This window comes from Tachyglossus aculeatus, chromosome X2, assembly GCF_015852505.1.
Source record: "Tachyglossus aculeatus isolate mTacAcu1 chromosome X2, mTacAcu1.pri, whole genome shotgun sequence".
Classification (NCBI taxonomy): Eukaryota; Metazoa; Chordata; class Mammalia; order Monotremata; family Tachyglossidae; genus Tachyglossus; species Tachyglossus aculeatus.
In genome coordinates, this window is record NC_052100.1 from 2,176,078 (window position 1) to 2,188,555 (window position 12,478).

Sequence of the window (12,478 nt, forward strand, 5' to 3'; positions counted from 1 at the left end):
CAAGCTCTTAAATACAGCACATTACCCCTCCAGTAGGTGCTCAGTAAATGCTACCACAACAACTATTGAGGAAACAATAAAACTGGATTGCTGAAGACGGCAGTTTACTTTGCACTGTCCACGCTCTTAAATACAGCATATTACTCCTCCAGTAGGTGCTCAGTAAATGTTACCACAACAATTATTGAGGAAACAATAAAACTGCTTTGCTGAAGATGGCAATTATCTGCTGGCCCCGCAGACTGCAGCAGTTCCTGACCGAGGGTCAAAGCAGCTGTGTCTGACAGAGCTTTAGATGGAGATTAAAAAGCAACAAAATGAGAGAAAAACATAAAGGATCACCACCGTCCTGCAGGGTCTGACCTTAATATCCTACCTACAGATTATGACGAATGGCAGAACAATTTTAAAGGAAATCACGTAGCCGAGTAGAAAGATCCTGGGCGTCAGAAGGACCTGGGTTCTAATCCCAATTCCACCACTTGTCTGCTGTGTGACTTTGAGCAAGTCACTTCACTGTGCCTCAGTTACCTCATCTGTAAAATGGGGATTAAGACTGTGAGCCCCATGTGGGACAGGGGGTGTGTCCAACCTTACTAGCTTCTATCTACCCCAGCACTTAGAAAAGTGCTTGACACGTAGTAAGAGCTTAACAAATACCATCATTATAGTTGTTAAATTTGTACCCTGTGTCTGCTTTACAACACATCAGTTTCGGTTTGGGCGACACTAGACTCCTTTAGGGCCCCTGGAGAGGAGGGCAGTTCAGGGGAGCTGAGGGGAAATGGGGAGATTTTATAACCGTGAAGCAGAGTGGGGGAAAATTTAAATGGGCTAGGGATGAGGGATGCTGCAGAGGCTGAGAGATAGAAACATTGGGGGGTTTACTTGATCACTGGGACAGGTCACAGGAAGTGTCCACTTTACTTCCGATGAAGTAAAATTTAACTACCATCTGGTGAAATCGCTCTGATTCACCATAAAGTAATGTAGTTATAGTACTCATCTATAATTGAGTATATAATTCTGAGTAAATTCCAGCAAAAATAGGGCAGTCGACCTTGGTTCAGGAACGAATCCCCATTTATAACATTATTCCTAATAGGAAATTGGTTCCATTTATAGTGTTCCAACTCTGGATGTGGTTTCTGGGAACCAATCATGTCGTAAATCCAAGGGCTACCTGAATTTAGCCTCCTCCAATAATCTGAAACGATTTATAAATATAATGGTATTTATTAAATGCTTACGATGTGCTAAATACTGTGCTAATACAAGATAATTGCGTTGAATCAGGTCCTGTCCCACACGAAATTCACAGAGGGAGAACAGGGATGTTACCCCCATTTTACAGATGAGGGAACTGAGGCCTAGAGAGGATGAATGATTTGCCCAAAGTGAAACAACAGTAAGTAATACAGTCAGGATTAAATCCAAGATCTCCTGACTCCTAGTTCTGGGCTTTTTCCACTAAGTCATGTTGCCTCTCATTTGCTTTGAACCCTTTCTCCAGTACTTAGTGTGTGCTATGAATAAAGTGCTCAATATAGGCATTTGGAGCAGCAGCATGGCTCAGTGGAAAGAGCACGGGTTTTGGAGTCAGAGGTCAGGAGTTCAAATCCCCGCTCCACCAGTTGTCAGCTGTGTGACTTTGGAAAAGTCACTTCACTTCTCTGTGCCTCAGTTACCTCATCTGTAAAATGGGGAGCCCCCCTTGGGACAACCTGATCACCTTGTAACCTCCCCAGCGCTTAAAACAGTGCTTTGCACATAGTAAGCACTTAATAAATGCCACTATTATTATTATTATTATTATTATCTAAGAACACATAACAACAACGAAAATAATCATAATGATTGAGTCAGATTCAGTAATGGCCATGCAACTGGAATTTGGGACTGCAAAAGGAAGGAATCGCTAATCACCCCAAGACCTCCACCCCTTCGCACCCCGGGATCTCGACACCCTGTCGAAGAAGTAGTACCGTGATTCACCCAGGAGATAACAACGCTACAGCTATCACCTGTTGTAACTATCGGCTTGATAGCGCTAGCCCATTCACCGTGGACAGTCGCTATAGTGATTTGCTAATTGCAGTCTAGGATGTGTGGATTACCCCCAGCTGGGAGCTGCGGAGTCCTCACCTACTACAGAAATTTGCGGCTGTGCCACTGGACTCTACAGATTAACTATTACAGCACCGGACTTCCTTTCCTTTAGCTTGAAGGAGCGTGGCTTAGTGGTAAAAGCACGGGTTTGGGAGTCAGAGGATTTGGGTTCTAATCCCGCTTCCGCCCCTTGTCTGCTGTGTGACCTTGGGGAAGCCGTTTAACTTCTCTGTGCCTCAATTACCTCATCTGTAAAATGGGGATTAAGACTGTGAGCCCCCCCGTGGGACAACCTGATTACCTTGTATCTACCCCTGCGCTTAGAACCCCCACATATCTACCCCCACAGCACCTGTATATATGGTTGTACATATTTATTACTCTATTTATTTATTTATTTATTTTACTTGTACATTTCTATCCTATTTATTTTATTTTGTTGGTATGTTTGGTTCTGTTCTCTGTCTCCCCCTTTTAGACTGTGAGCCCACTGTTGGGTAGGGACTGTATGTGTTGCCAATTTGTATTTCCCAAGCGCTTAGTACAGTGCTCTGCACATAGTAAGCGCTCAATAAATACGATTGATTGATTGATTGATTGATTAGAACAGTGCTCGGCATACAGTAATCGCTTAACAAATACAATTATTATTATTATTACTCCACCATGTAACCTCAAGCACCCTGCCTCTGATTCCCCAACCCCTTCATCCTCCTCCCTTACAGGCCTCAGCTCACTCCCCTCCAACCTCTCCCCACCCTTCTCCCCCTCCATCCCATCCCGGTTATCCTGTCCCAGAGCCGCCTCTCATCCGCACCGCCCCACCCCCTCCCCACAGCTCATTCATTCATTCAATCGCATTTATTGAGTGCTTACTGTGTACAGAACACTGTACTAAGCGCTTGGGAAGTACAAGTTGGCAACATATAGACACGGTCCCTACCCAACAACGGGCTCACAGTCTAGAAGATAATAATGATGACATTTGTTAAGCGCTTACTATGTGCAAAGCACTGTTCTAAGCGCTGGGGAAGATACAAAGTGATCAGGTTGTCCCACGTGGGGCTCATAGTCTTAATCCCCATTTTACAGATGAGGGAACTGAGGCACAGAGAATTTAAGTGACTTGCCCAAAGTCACACAGCTGACAACTGGTGGCTTTGACTCATGACCTCTGACTCCCAAACAGTTGTGTGTATCATGTGGCCGGCATCCAGGGTTAACAGCTGTCCATATAAATTCATGGACAGGCCCATAAAGTGAGCTAATTTTTTATGGTATTTAAGCACTTACTATGTGCCAGGCACTGTTCTAAGTGCTGGGGGAGAAGCAGCTTGGCTTAGGTGGAAAGAGTCTGGGCTTGGGAGTCAGAGTTCATGGGTTCTAATCCTGGCTCTGCCACTTAGCTGTGTGACTTTCGGCAAGTGTCTTAATTTCTTTGTGCCTCAGTTACCTCATTTGTAAAATGGGGACTAAGACCGTGAGCCCCATGTGGGACCATATGATTACCTTGTAACTACCCCAGTGCTTAGAACAGTGCTTGGCACATAGTAAGTGCTTACAAATACTATTATTATCATTATTATTATTATTAACTCCCATTTAACCTCTTCTTACCCCTTGTGCCGACCCCCCTTCCCAGCCTCAACCAAGTGCAGCCTGTGGAACTCCTGCTACATCACGGGAAAGCTTTCTTTCATCATTGATCTGTTCCTGGTCCAATCACTACTCCTCCTCGCCATCACTGAAATCTGGTTCCCCCCAGATGAAAGACTCCCCTGCCACCCTCTCTAGAGGGGGTCTCATCTTCTCCCACTCCTCCAGACTCACGGGGAAAGGGAGAGGAATCTGTTTCCTTCTCATTCCCAATGCCAATTTCGCACCACCCACCTCTCCCATCCTTCTCTTCCCCTTCCTTTGAAATCCATATCAATTGCCTCTACCACCCAATTCAATAACTAGTCACGGTCAACTGCTGCTTCCCAGGCCCCTCCTCCAATTTTCTGAACCATTTTAATCCCTTTCTCACATTTCTTCTCTCATTCTCCATCCCCATATTGATCCTTGGAGACTTCAATGTTCATGTGGATGTCCTGGAAGATCCTTCCACTGTCCACCTCCTCTCATTCCTCTATTCCAATGACCACCTTTTCCACCCCACCTCACACACTCACCAACGTGGCCACACAGTTGATTTTATCATCTCTAGCAGCAGTGCAATCTCTACCCTCATCAATTCTGAACTTCCTCAGTCAGACCATAACCTCCTCATCTGCTCTTTCCCATACACCCAATCCTTGCAAATCTGTCTTATTCCCCCACAGAGACCCCCATTCTTTTGACCCCCCAATATTCTACAGCCATCCTACCCTATTTAGTTTTCATATCCAAATTACCTTCCTCTGATGCACAGATCGACATACTCAACACCACCCTCTCCATTGAACTCCCTTTCTCCCCTCTTCCTTTTTCCCCCATCGTAGAGCAAACCCCAGATTCCCAGAACCCTGAAGAGCAGCAACAAACACAATGACCCAACCAGTACAGAGCAGCAACTGGCAGAGATAGAGGAGGGGCTACTTCTACTGCACCTCCTCTACCTCCACTTTCTGCCTTGGGCCCCCTGTCCTAGGGACCAAAGGCAGCCTCAAAGTACATTCCAGATTTGACATACTTGCAGTAATGACAAAACCATGTTCTTATGCTCCCATGCATTGCTCCTCATTGGCCGGCTGTGTGATCTCACATTTATCCACTCTGGGCCTCAGTTACCTTATCTGAAAATGGGGACAAGATATCTTCTTGTTAGCTCCCCCATTAAAGGGTAAAGTCTTTGAGTAGAAGGTTCCATGACTATTTTTTTTCTAACTGCGTTGCTCTAAGCACTTAGTACAGTGCTCTGCTCCAGATAAATACTTAATAAAAACCCTCAGTGATGATGATGCCCTCCCACCCTGTCAGAGATAGTGTCTGACCTGATTTTCTTGAATCTCCCCCAGCTGTTGACATTTACTAAATGCCTAATAAATATCATTATTATTCCCTTGTATGCCTCTCAGAATTACTCCATCACAAAAACTGTTACTGGTACCTAGTAAAGAGTAGGATGTGTCCAATTAAAGGCTATCTGGAAAATTACAGGTCAAGTGAGAAAGAATCCTGAAAGTGCTGGTAGCAATAACCATCCATCAAGGCAAACTTGGGGTAATGGCCAGAAATCCTACATCATCTCACTTCCGGACAATGGGCAAGCAGCCCAAAGAGTTACACTTGAATCTGTCATTGACTCGAGTTTCTGGCTAACACTTGCCTTTGGTAGATACAAATTGTAGTAACAGTAGCAAATAGCACTATGTCAGAACCCTTCCCATTCCTCATGCTTCAAATAAAGGCTCTCAAAATACTTTAAAACAAAAGAAACATCTGAAAGTTGGTATGCACAGGTAGGCACATGAAAATACCACAGGAAGATGCTCAGACAGCTACTATTAAGTCCTTACTATATGCTGAGCAATGGGGTACAGGGTTATGAGATCAAACACTCTTCCTATTCCCCAAGGGGCTCATAATCCATTTTATCCCTATTTTAAAATGAGGAAAGTAAGGCTCAGAGAAGTTGTGTTTGCCCAAGCTCACACAGCAGGCCGGTGGTACAAGAGGGACTCGAACCTAGGTCTCCTGACTGCCAGTCCTGCACTCTTTCCCCTGACCCTTGGTGCCTTCCCAGTGGGTAGCCTCATGTGAGCTAAAGGACAGATTCAGAGAAAAGAAAGACCTCCATCATCCCTCAGGGATCTGACTAAAGAGCACCTGATAAAATAATGGGAAAGCATTTAGCAAAAATGAATGTACTCCAGAAATACTTCTTATTAATCACCATCATCACAAGTGCACTCTCCACTATCAGCAGGGCTTGTGTTAGCTTGTCAGCTGTGTGGGCTCATTTGAGAAAGATGCTAGCATCCGCTCAGTGTACATTGCCAACCGCAAGAAGATAGGGTGGCGGATTTGTGATTAAAATTGCTTTAACTCGCTCATCAGGGAGTGGATTGTAACCCCACTGGAAGAATATGGCTCTATCAGAACAATTTACTCCAGGCTCCCTGATTAACTCACCCCATCACAAAAGCCATCTTTACTAAACAACACGCATTTCATTTTTAATCATCTTGCCAAGAAAAAAAACCATATTAGCCACTTACTGTTTCTAGTCTTTTTACCTATACCAGTATCACTGCCATGAATAACCAGAGAGGAGTGCAATCAGTACATCAGTCATACTGATTGAGCACATACTGAATGCAAAGCACTGCACTAAGCAACTGGGAAACTACAACAGAACCTGAAACTAGCACAATTTTAGTGACTGGCAGTAGACACAGAGTAGACTTTATCTTTTTAAAACATTCTTACTAACCAACAGCTAGAGAAGCAAGAATCATCTATTTACAGATGGATTTCAAATAATGAGCCCAGATGATATCTCCTTGGTTATTCATGATTCCCAGATTCAGTCAGTGAAACAATATACCATCATCTTATCATGAACAACCACATTAGAGCAATAAATTAAAGGCCTGAAATTCTACATTGCATGCAACACCTCGATTTCCTTTTTCATGGGACTCAATTGATAAAGGTGAGACAAAAGAATTCTAATGTTGCTTTCTTAAGGTAGCCTCCTCTATGCTGTGAGCTCCTTGTGGGCAGGGACTGTGTCTACCAACTGCACTGTATTGTTCTCTCCCAAGCAGCTAGTACAGTGTTCAATACACATAAAGTGCTCAATAAATACCTTTGATTGATTGATCTCAGGATAATTGATGAAACACCTTTAAAATTAATGCACCTGAAAAGAGTCAGCCAATAGTATTCTAGTACTCTTCTAATTCCATATTTCCTTCAGGGGGCCTTTCCTTTTCAATCTCTCATCTTCTGCCTCTCTTTTGCCACTTCAGTACTTCTGCATCGCCTAGGCACTTGGGCACTCACTATTCTCACCCTTATGTACATATAAATAAATAAATGATGGTATTTGTTAAACTCTTACTATGTGCAAAGCACTGTTCTAAGTGCTGGGGAGGTTACAAGGTGATCAGGTTGTCCCACAGGGGGCTCACAGTTTTAATTCCCATTTTACAGATGAGGTAACTGAGGCACAGAGAAGTTAAGTGACTTGCCCAAAGTCACACAGCTGACAGTTGACAGAGCCAGGATTTGAACTCATGACCTCTGACTCCAAAGCCCGTGCTCTTTCCACTAAACCACGTTGCTTCTCCAATAATGATGGCATTTATTAAGCACTTACTATGTGCAAAGCACTGTTTTAAGCACTGAGGAGGTTAACAAGGAGATCAAGTTGTCCCACAGGGGGCTCACAGTCTTAATCCCCATTTTACAGATGAGGGAACTGAGGCACAGAGAAGTTAAGTGACGTCCAAAGTCACACAGCTGACAATTGGCAGAGCCGGGATTCGAACCCACGACTCCAAAGCCCCTGCTCTTTCCACTGAGTCATGCTGCTCTTTGACTTCCCCTTAGCTGGTAATGTATTTAGTGGGGCTCACAGTCTTAATCCCTATTTTACAGATAAGGTAACTGAGGCACAGAGAAATAATAATAATAATAATAATAATGACATTTGTTAAGTGCTTACTATATGCAAAGCACTGTTCTAAGCACTGGGGAGGATACAAGGTGATCAGGTTGTCCCACATGGGGCTCACAGTCTTAATCCCCATTTTACAGATGAGGGAACTGAGGCACAGAGAAGTTGTGATGTCCAAAGTCACCTGACAGTTGGCAGAACCGGGATTCGAACCCACGACTCCAAAGCCCCTGCTCTTTCCACTGAGTCATGTTGCTCTTTGACTTCCCCTTAGCTGGTAATGTATTTAGTGGGGCTCACAGTCTTAATCCCCATTTTACAGATAAGGTAACTGAGGCACAGAGAAATAATAATAATAATGGCATTTGTTAAGTGCTTACTATATGCAAAGCACTGTTCTAAGCACTGGGTAGGATACAGGGTGATCAGGTTGTTCCACATGGGGCTCACAGTCTTAATCCCCATTTTACAGATGAGGTAACTGAGGCACAGAGAAGTTAAGTGACTTGCCCAAAGTCACAAAGTCACTGGCAGAGCTGGGATTTGAACCCATGACTCTGACTCCCAAGCCTGTGCTCTTTCCACTGAGCCACGCTGCTTCTCTGAGAAGTTGAGTGACATGACCAAGGTCACACAGCAGACAAGTGGCAGAGCTGGGATTAGAACACAGGTCCTTCTGACTCCCGGGTCTGTGCTCTACCCACTTAGCTATGCTGCTTCTCCTGAATGATGGAAGGGTCTTAGCCCTGAAGTCTCAGGCCCAACAACCACGCAAGAGAATTGACAATAATGTTAGTGGCTTACGCAGTGCTACTTGCATTATCTACAGTTCTTGCACACTGTGTTCCTGCTGGGCCCTGGAGTACAATGAGCAAACAAATGGCAGGGATGCAGCACTGCAAAGTGCTTGTGCGGTATTGGCCCCCGAGGTTCAGTTTCAGGCAGAACCAGGACTAGAATACAGGCCTCCTGATTCCCAGAGTCGGGTTCTTTCCACTGTCCCAGCAGCAGAGCTCCCTGACTAACTAATACATTTGCAAATCCAGAGCACAGTTTCCCCCCTGAAGAGTCTGTGAGACCTACCAGTGAAATTAACAGGTAAAGTTAAATGAATATATGTGTGTATATATATAAATATATATGTTAATTACTTAATATATATACCTTCAAATGAGTTTTGGTCAAGTGGAAACTGCTTGATCTTCCTGGTCTTCAATATGGGCCCTGCTATCACAGCAGTTCTCCTCTTACTCACAGTTCCTCCTCCCTGGAGTCCAAAGCCCTGGCCCTGCAGAGTCAGGAAGGAACCGATGCTACTTATAAACCAAAGAACCAGTGGTCTCGCATCACTTTTGTTATGTCAGGGAATACTGAGTCTTCGAAAGGCTCAGGACTTTGAGGGGAGAATTAGAGAGGCAGAAGACAGTGGCACCCAGCTCCAGGAAGGAAGGGTCACTTCAACAAACATAAATGAGTTTGTGTTATTGATTCTTAGGGTCACAACTAGGGAGTGCAGTTGGGGAGCCCAGTTGGGTTTCCTATACATTTGTGTGACTATGTTTTTTATCTGTACTTTTCCTCCTACTCCTACTATTTGTAAACTTTTTCTGTTACAGTAGATTGTAAGTTCTTGGAGGACAGGAAACACGTGTCTTATTTCTGGTGTACTCTCCCAAGAGCTTAGGACAGTGCTTTTATCTCAGAAGGTGTTCAACTGACCCCACTGATGATGATGATAATGATGTAAGATTGTAAAAAAGATTTTATGCTCCTTGAGGGCAGGGCTCATGTCTATAAACTCCCTTATACTCTCCCAAGAGCTCAATATGCTGTGTAGGTGCTCAATAAATACTGCTAATTACCTGATTATATAAGGGATTATTATATTATATATACTATACTAAAATTATAATCATATAATTATATTACACTACAATGCCTATATGAATGATGCAAATACTGTTGATAGAACTGATGATGAGGATGACAGTGATGAGCTACATGCATGCGATTGAAAGAATGAATGAATTAATGAATGGATCCAGCTGCAGGGAGACCTTCAATCCAGAGGCCCTACAGAAGCCAACAACAGATGTGCTTCCCAATCCCCAATCTAATGCCCCTTTCCCTGCTTAGGGTATCAAAACTACTCACCACAAGGGCACAAGATGCTGGCAGCCTGAAGTCAATGCCCAGAACCCAGTCTGATTTATTCTGTCCAAGAGTCAACATGGGAGGGGACAAGTCTTAGTTAGGATGCATCGCTGCTGAGAGCCCAGCATTACACCAGATGCTGCCTGCAGGTTTGTCCTTTCATCAGGGTAAAGGGAAGGCTAGAGGCATCCAAACATCATAAATATGGCATGAACTAGAAAACAGTATAAAGTAGATTTGGGATATTACAGTCAGTGGCCAGGGAAAATACAGTCAGTTATTTTCTCTTCTATCTAAAATTTAGTATGCCACTTCCACCACCTGTAAAATGGACACATGTTGGAGCCAGTTCTCCTCTGGAGCATAAATTACTCCCTGAAAGTAATTTTGCCATCATTCAATGCTAATTTCTTCAATGTGCCCCCTATGCACACAATGCAACTGTTTTCAGTCAATGGGATTTATCAAGCTCCTATGTGCTGAGTACTGTCTGAGGTCCTTGGGAGAGTAGAGTAGGGTTAGTAGACATGATCCTTGCCCTCGAGGAGCTTACAGTCTATCACTCAACAGGTATTTATTGAGCACAGTGCATGCAAAGCACTGTACTGTGCACTTGGGAGAGAATGATAGAATTAGAAGAGATGATCCCTGCCTCTAGTAACTTGCAATCTATCAAAGGAGACAGACCCTAAGATAAATTATAAATAAGAGGAAAAGGTAAAATGTATATATACGTGAGTTAGTGTTTAAGCAATGTAAGGGGTGTAAGGTATGTATAAACTTTCTACGGAAGGTTGCAGGTATGCAGTTTTTCCTAAAATACAGTGAATGCATGCTTGCATAAATCTGCATTAAGGAAAACTTGTGCTGTGGAACTCATTCCAATGAGTGTGGACACACACATTTAAATGCATATCCTTATCCAGACAGCCTCACATCCCCTAATTCCATAAAAACATTCTAGCTGAAAAGCAAATGAAAATGCAGTGGCAAAACTGGGTGTGCTTTTGATACTGATAACCATATTACATTAACTCCTGACCTTGGGCAAGCCACTTAACTTCCCTGTGCCTCAGTTACCGCATCTGTAAAATGAGGATTAAGACTGTGAGCCCCATTTGGAGACACAGTCTGTTCCAACCTGAAGGTCTGGTATCTACCCTGGTGCTTAGTGCACCGGGCCTGGCAGACAATAAGCACTTAACAATTAACACACACACAAAAAAAAAGCCATTAGACTACCATTTAGTATCTTCATCTAAAACTTGCCATAGCCACAAACCCTCTAGGGATCATACCTACCTAAAAGAAACTCAGTCCCTTGGCCAGGATTTTGTCCCTCTCTCAACATCTCCTTTCTCACCCCCATCCTTCAGTACTGTACAGGATACACTCCTTGTCAGAATTATATGCAGGTAAGCAGCATGGTTTGGTGGATACAGCATGAGCCCTGGAGTCAGAAGGTCATGGGTTCTAATCCCAGCTCCACCACATTGCCTGCTATGTGAAATTGGGCTAGTCACTTCACTTCTCTGTGCCTCAGTTGCCTCACCTGTAAAATGAGGATTGAGACTATGAGCCCCATGTGGAACACAGACTGTGTCCAACCTGATTTGTCTGTATCCATCCTAGTGCTTAATACAATGCCTGGCACAGAATAAGTGCTTAACAAATACTACAGTTATTATTATTAGGTCATGACCCACTTCTCTTTCAACTCCTTTCTATTGCCTTAAGGTCCTTAATGATGAGGCTCAGAACCATGGCCCATTTTCTAAGCTGGTTTCTACAGCCAAAATCCAGGCTGTGGGAACTGTGTCTTTTTGTTGTTCTAGAGCCAGCGGGTGGGTTGCTAGGTTTGGCTCCAGCTGCACAATCTCACACATTTCTTAGAGTTGTGGGGCTCGTGAAACTTTGGAAGATTCTCTAGTTTGCATTGTGGGGAAGCAGAGGACAACCTGCAATTGGCCATTAGTTTCCTTTGGGTGACCTATTTGAAAGCATGTAGGACTATTACAAGAGGAGTAACATCTCCTAGCAGGGTATTTGTAGATTTATTCATAGATAAGTTATTATATCCATCCTCAGCACTTGTATATATGCACTTCTAATCAACTGTGTATTCAATTATTTATTCAAAGTCCATTATTGTATATACCAAGCAATCAATGGTATTTCTTGAGCACTTACTGTATACAGAGTATATACTAAGCGCCTGGGAGAGTACAGAGTTGGCAGACGTGATCCTGCTCACAAGGAACTTAAGCACTTAAGCATTTATGTACATAACCATAATTTATTTATCTATATTCATATCTGCTTCCCCCTCTAGACTGTAAGCTCATTAAGGGAAGAGAATGTGTCTACCAACTCTGTTATTTTGTACTCTTCAAGCACTTAGAACAGTGCTCTGCAAACAGTAAATGCTCAATCAATACAATCGATTGAAGAAACTTGCCCTCAAGTGGGGGAGAAAGACATAGGCATCTGCCTGTAATTTATTTTAGTGTCCCCCATTACAGCATAAGTTCCTTTTGAGCAGGGATCATGTTCTATGTTTCTGGTGCATTTTCCTTAGGATTTAGCACAGTGCACTGCATCCAGTAT

The 12,478-nt window shown here is 43.5% G+C and overlaps 1 protein-coding gene across 6 annotated transcripts in view; it reads right to left on the reverse strand.

The window, feature by feature from the left end:
• Window positions 1-12,478, reverse strand: part of LOC119949286 (protocadherin alpha-C2-like) — a 125,337-nt gene that overhangs the window by 31,589 nt on the left and 81,270 nt on the right. The gene's annotated exons all lie outside the window — the stretch shown is intronic.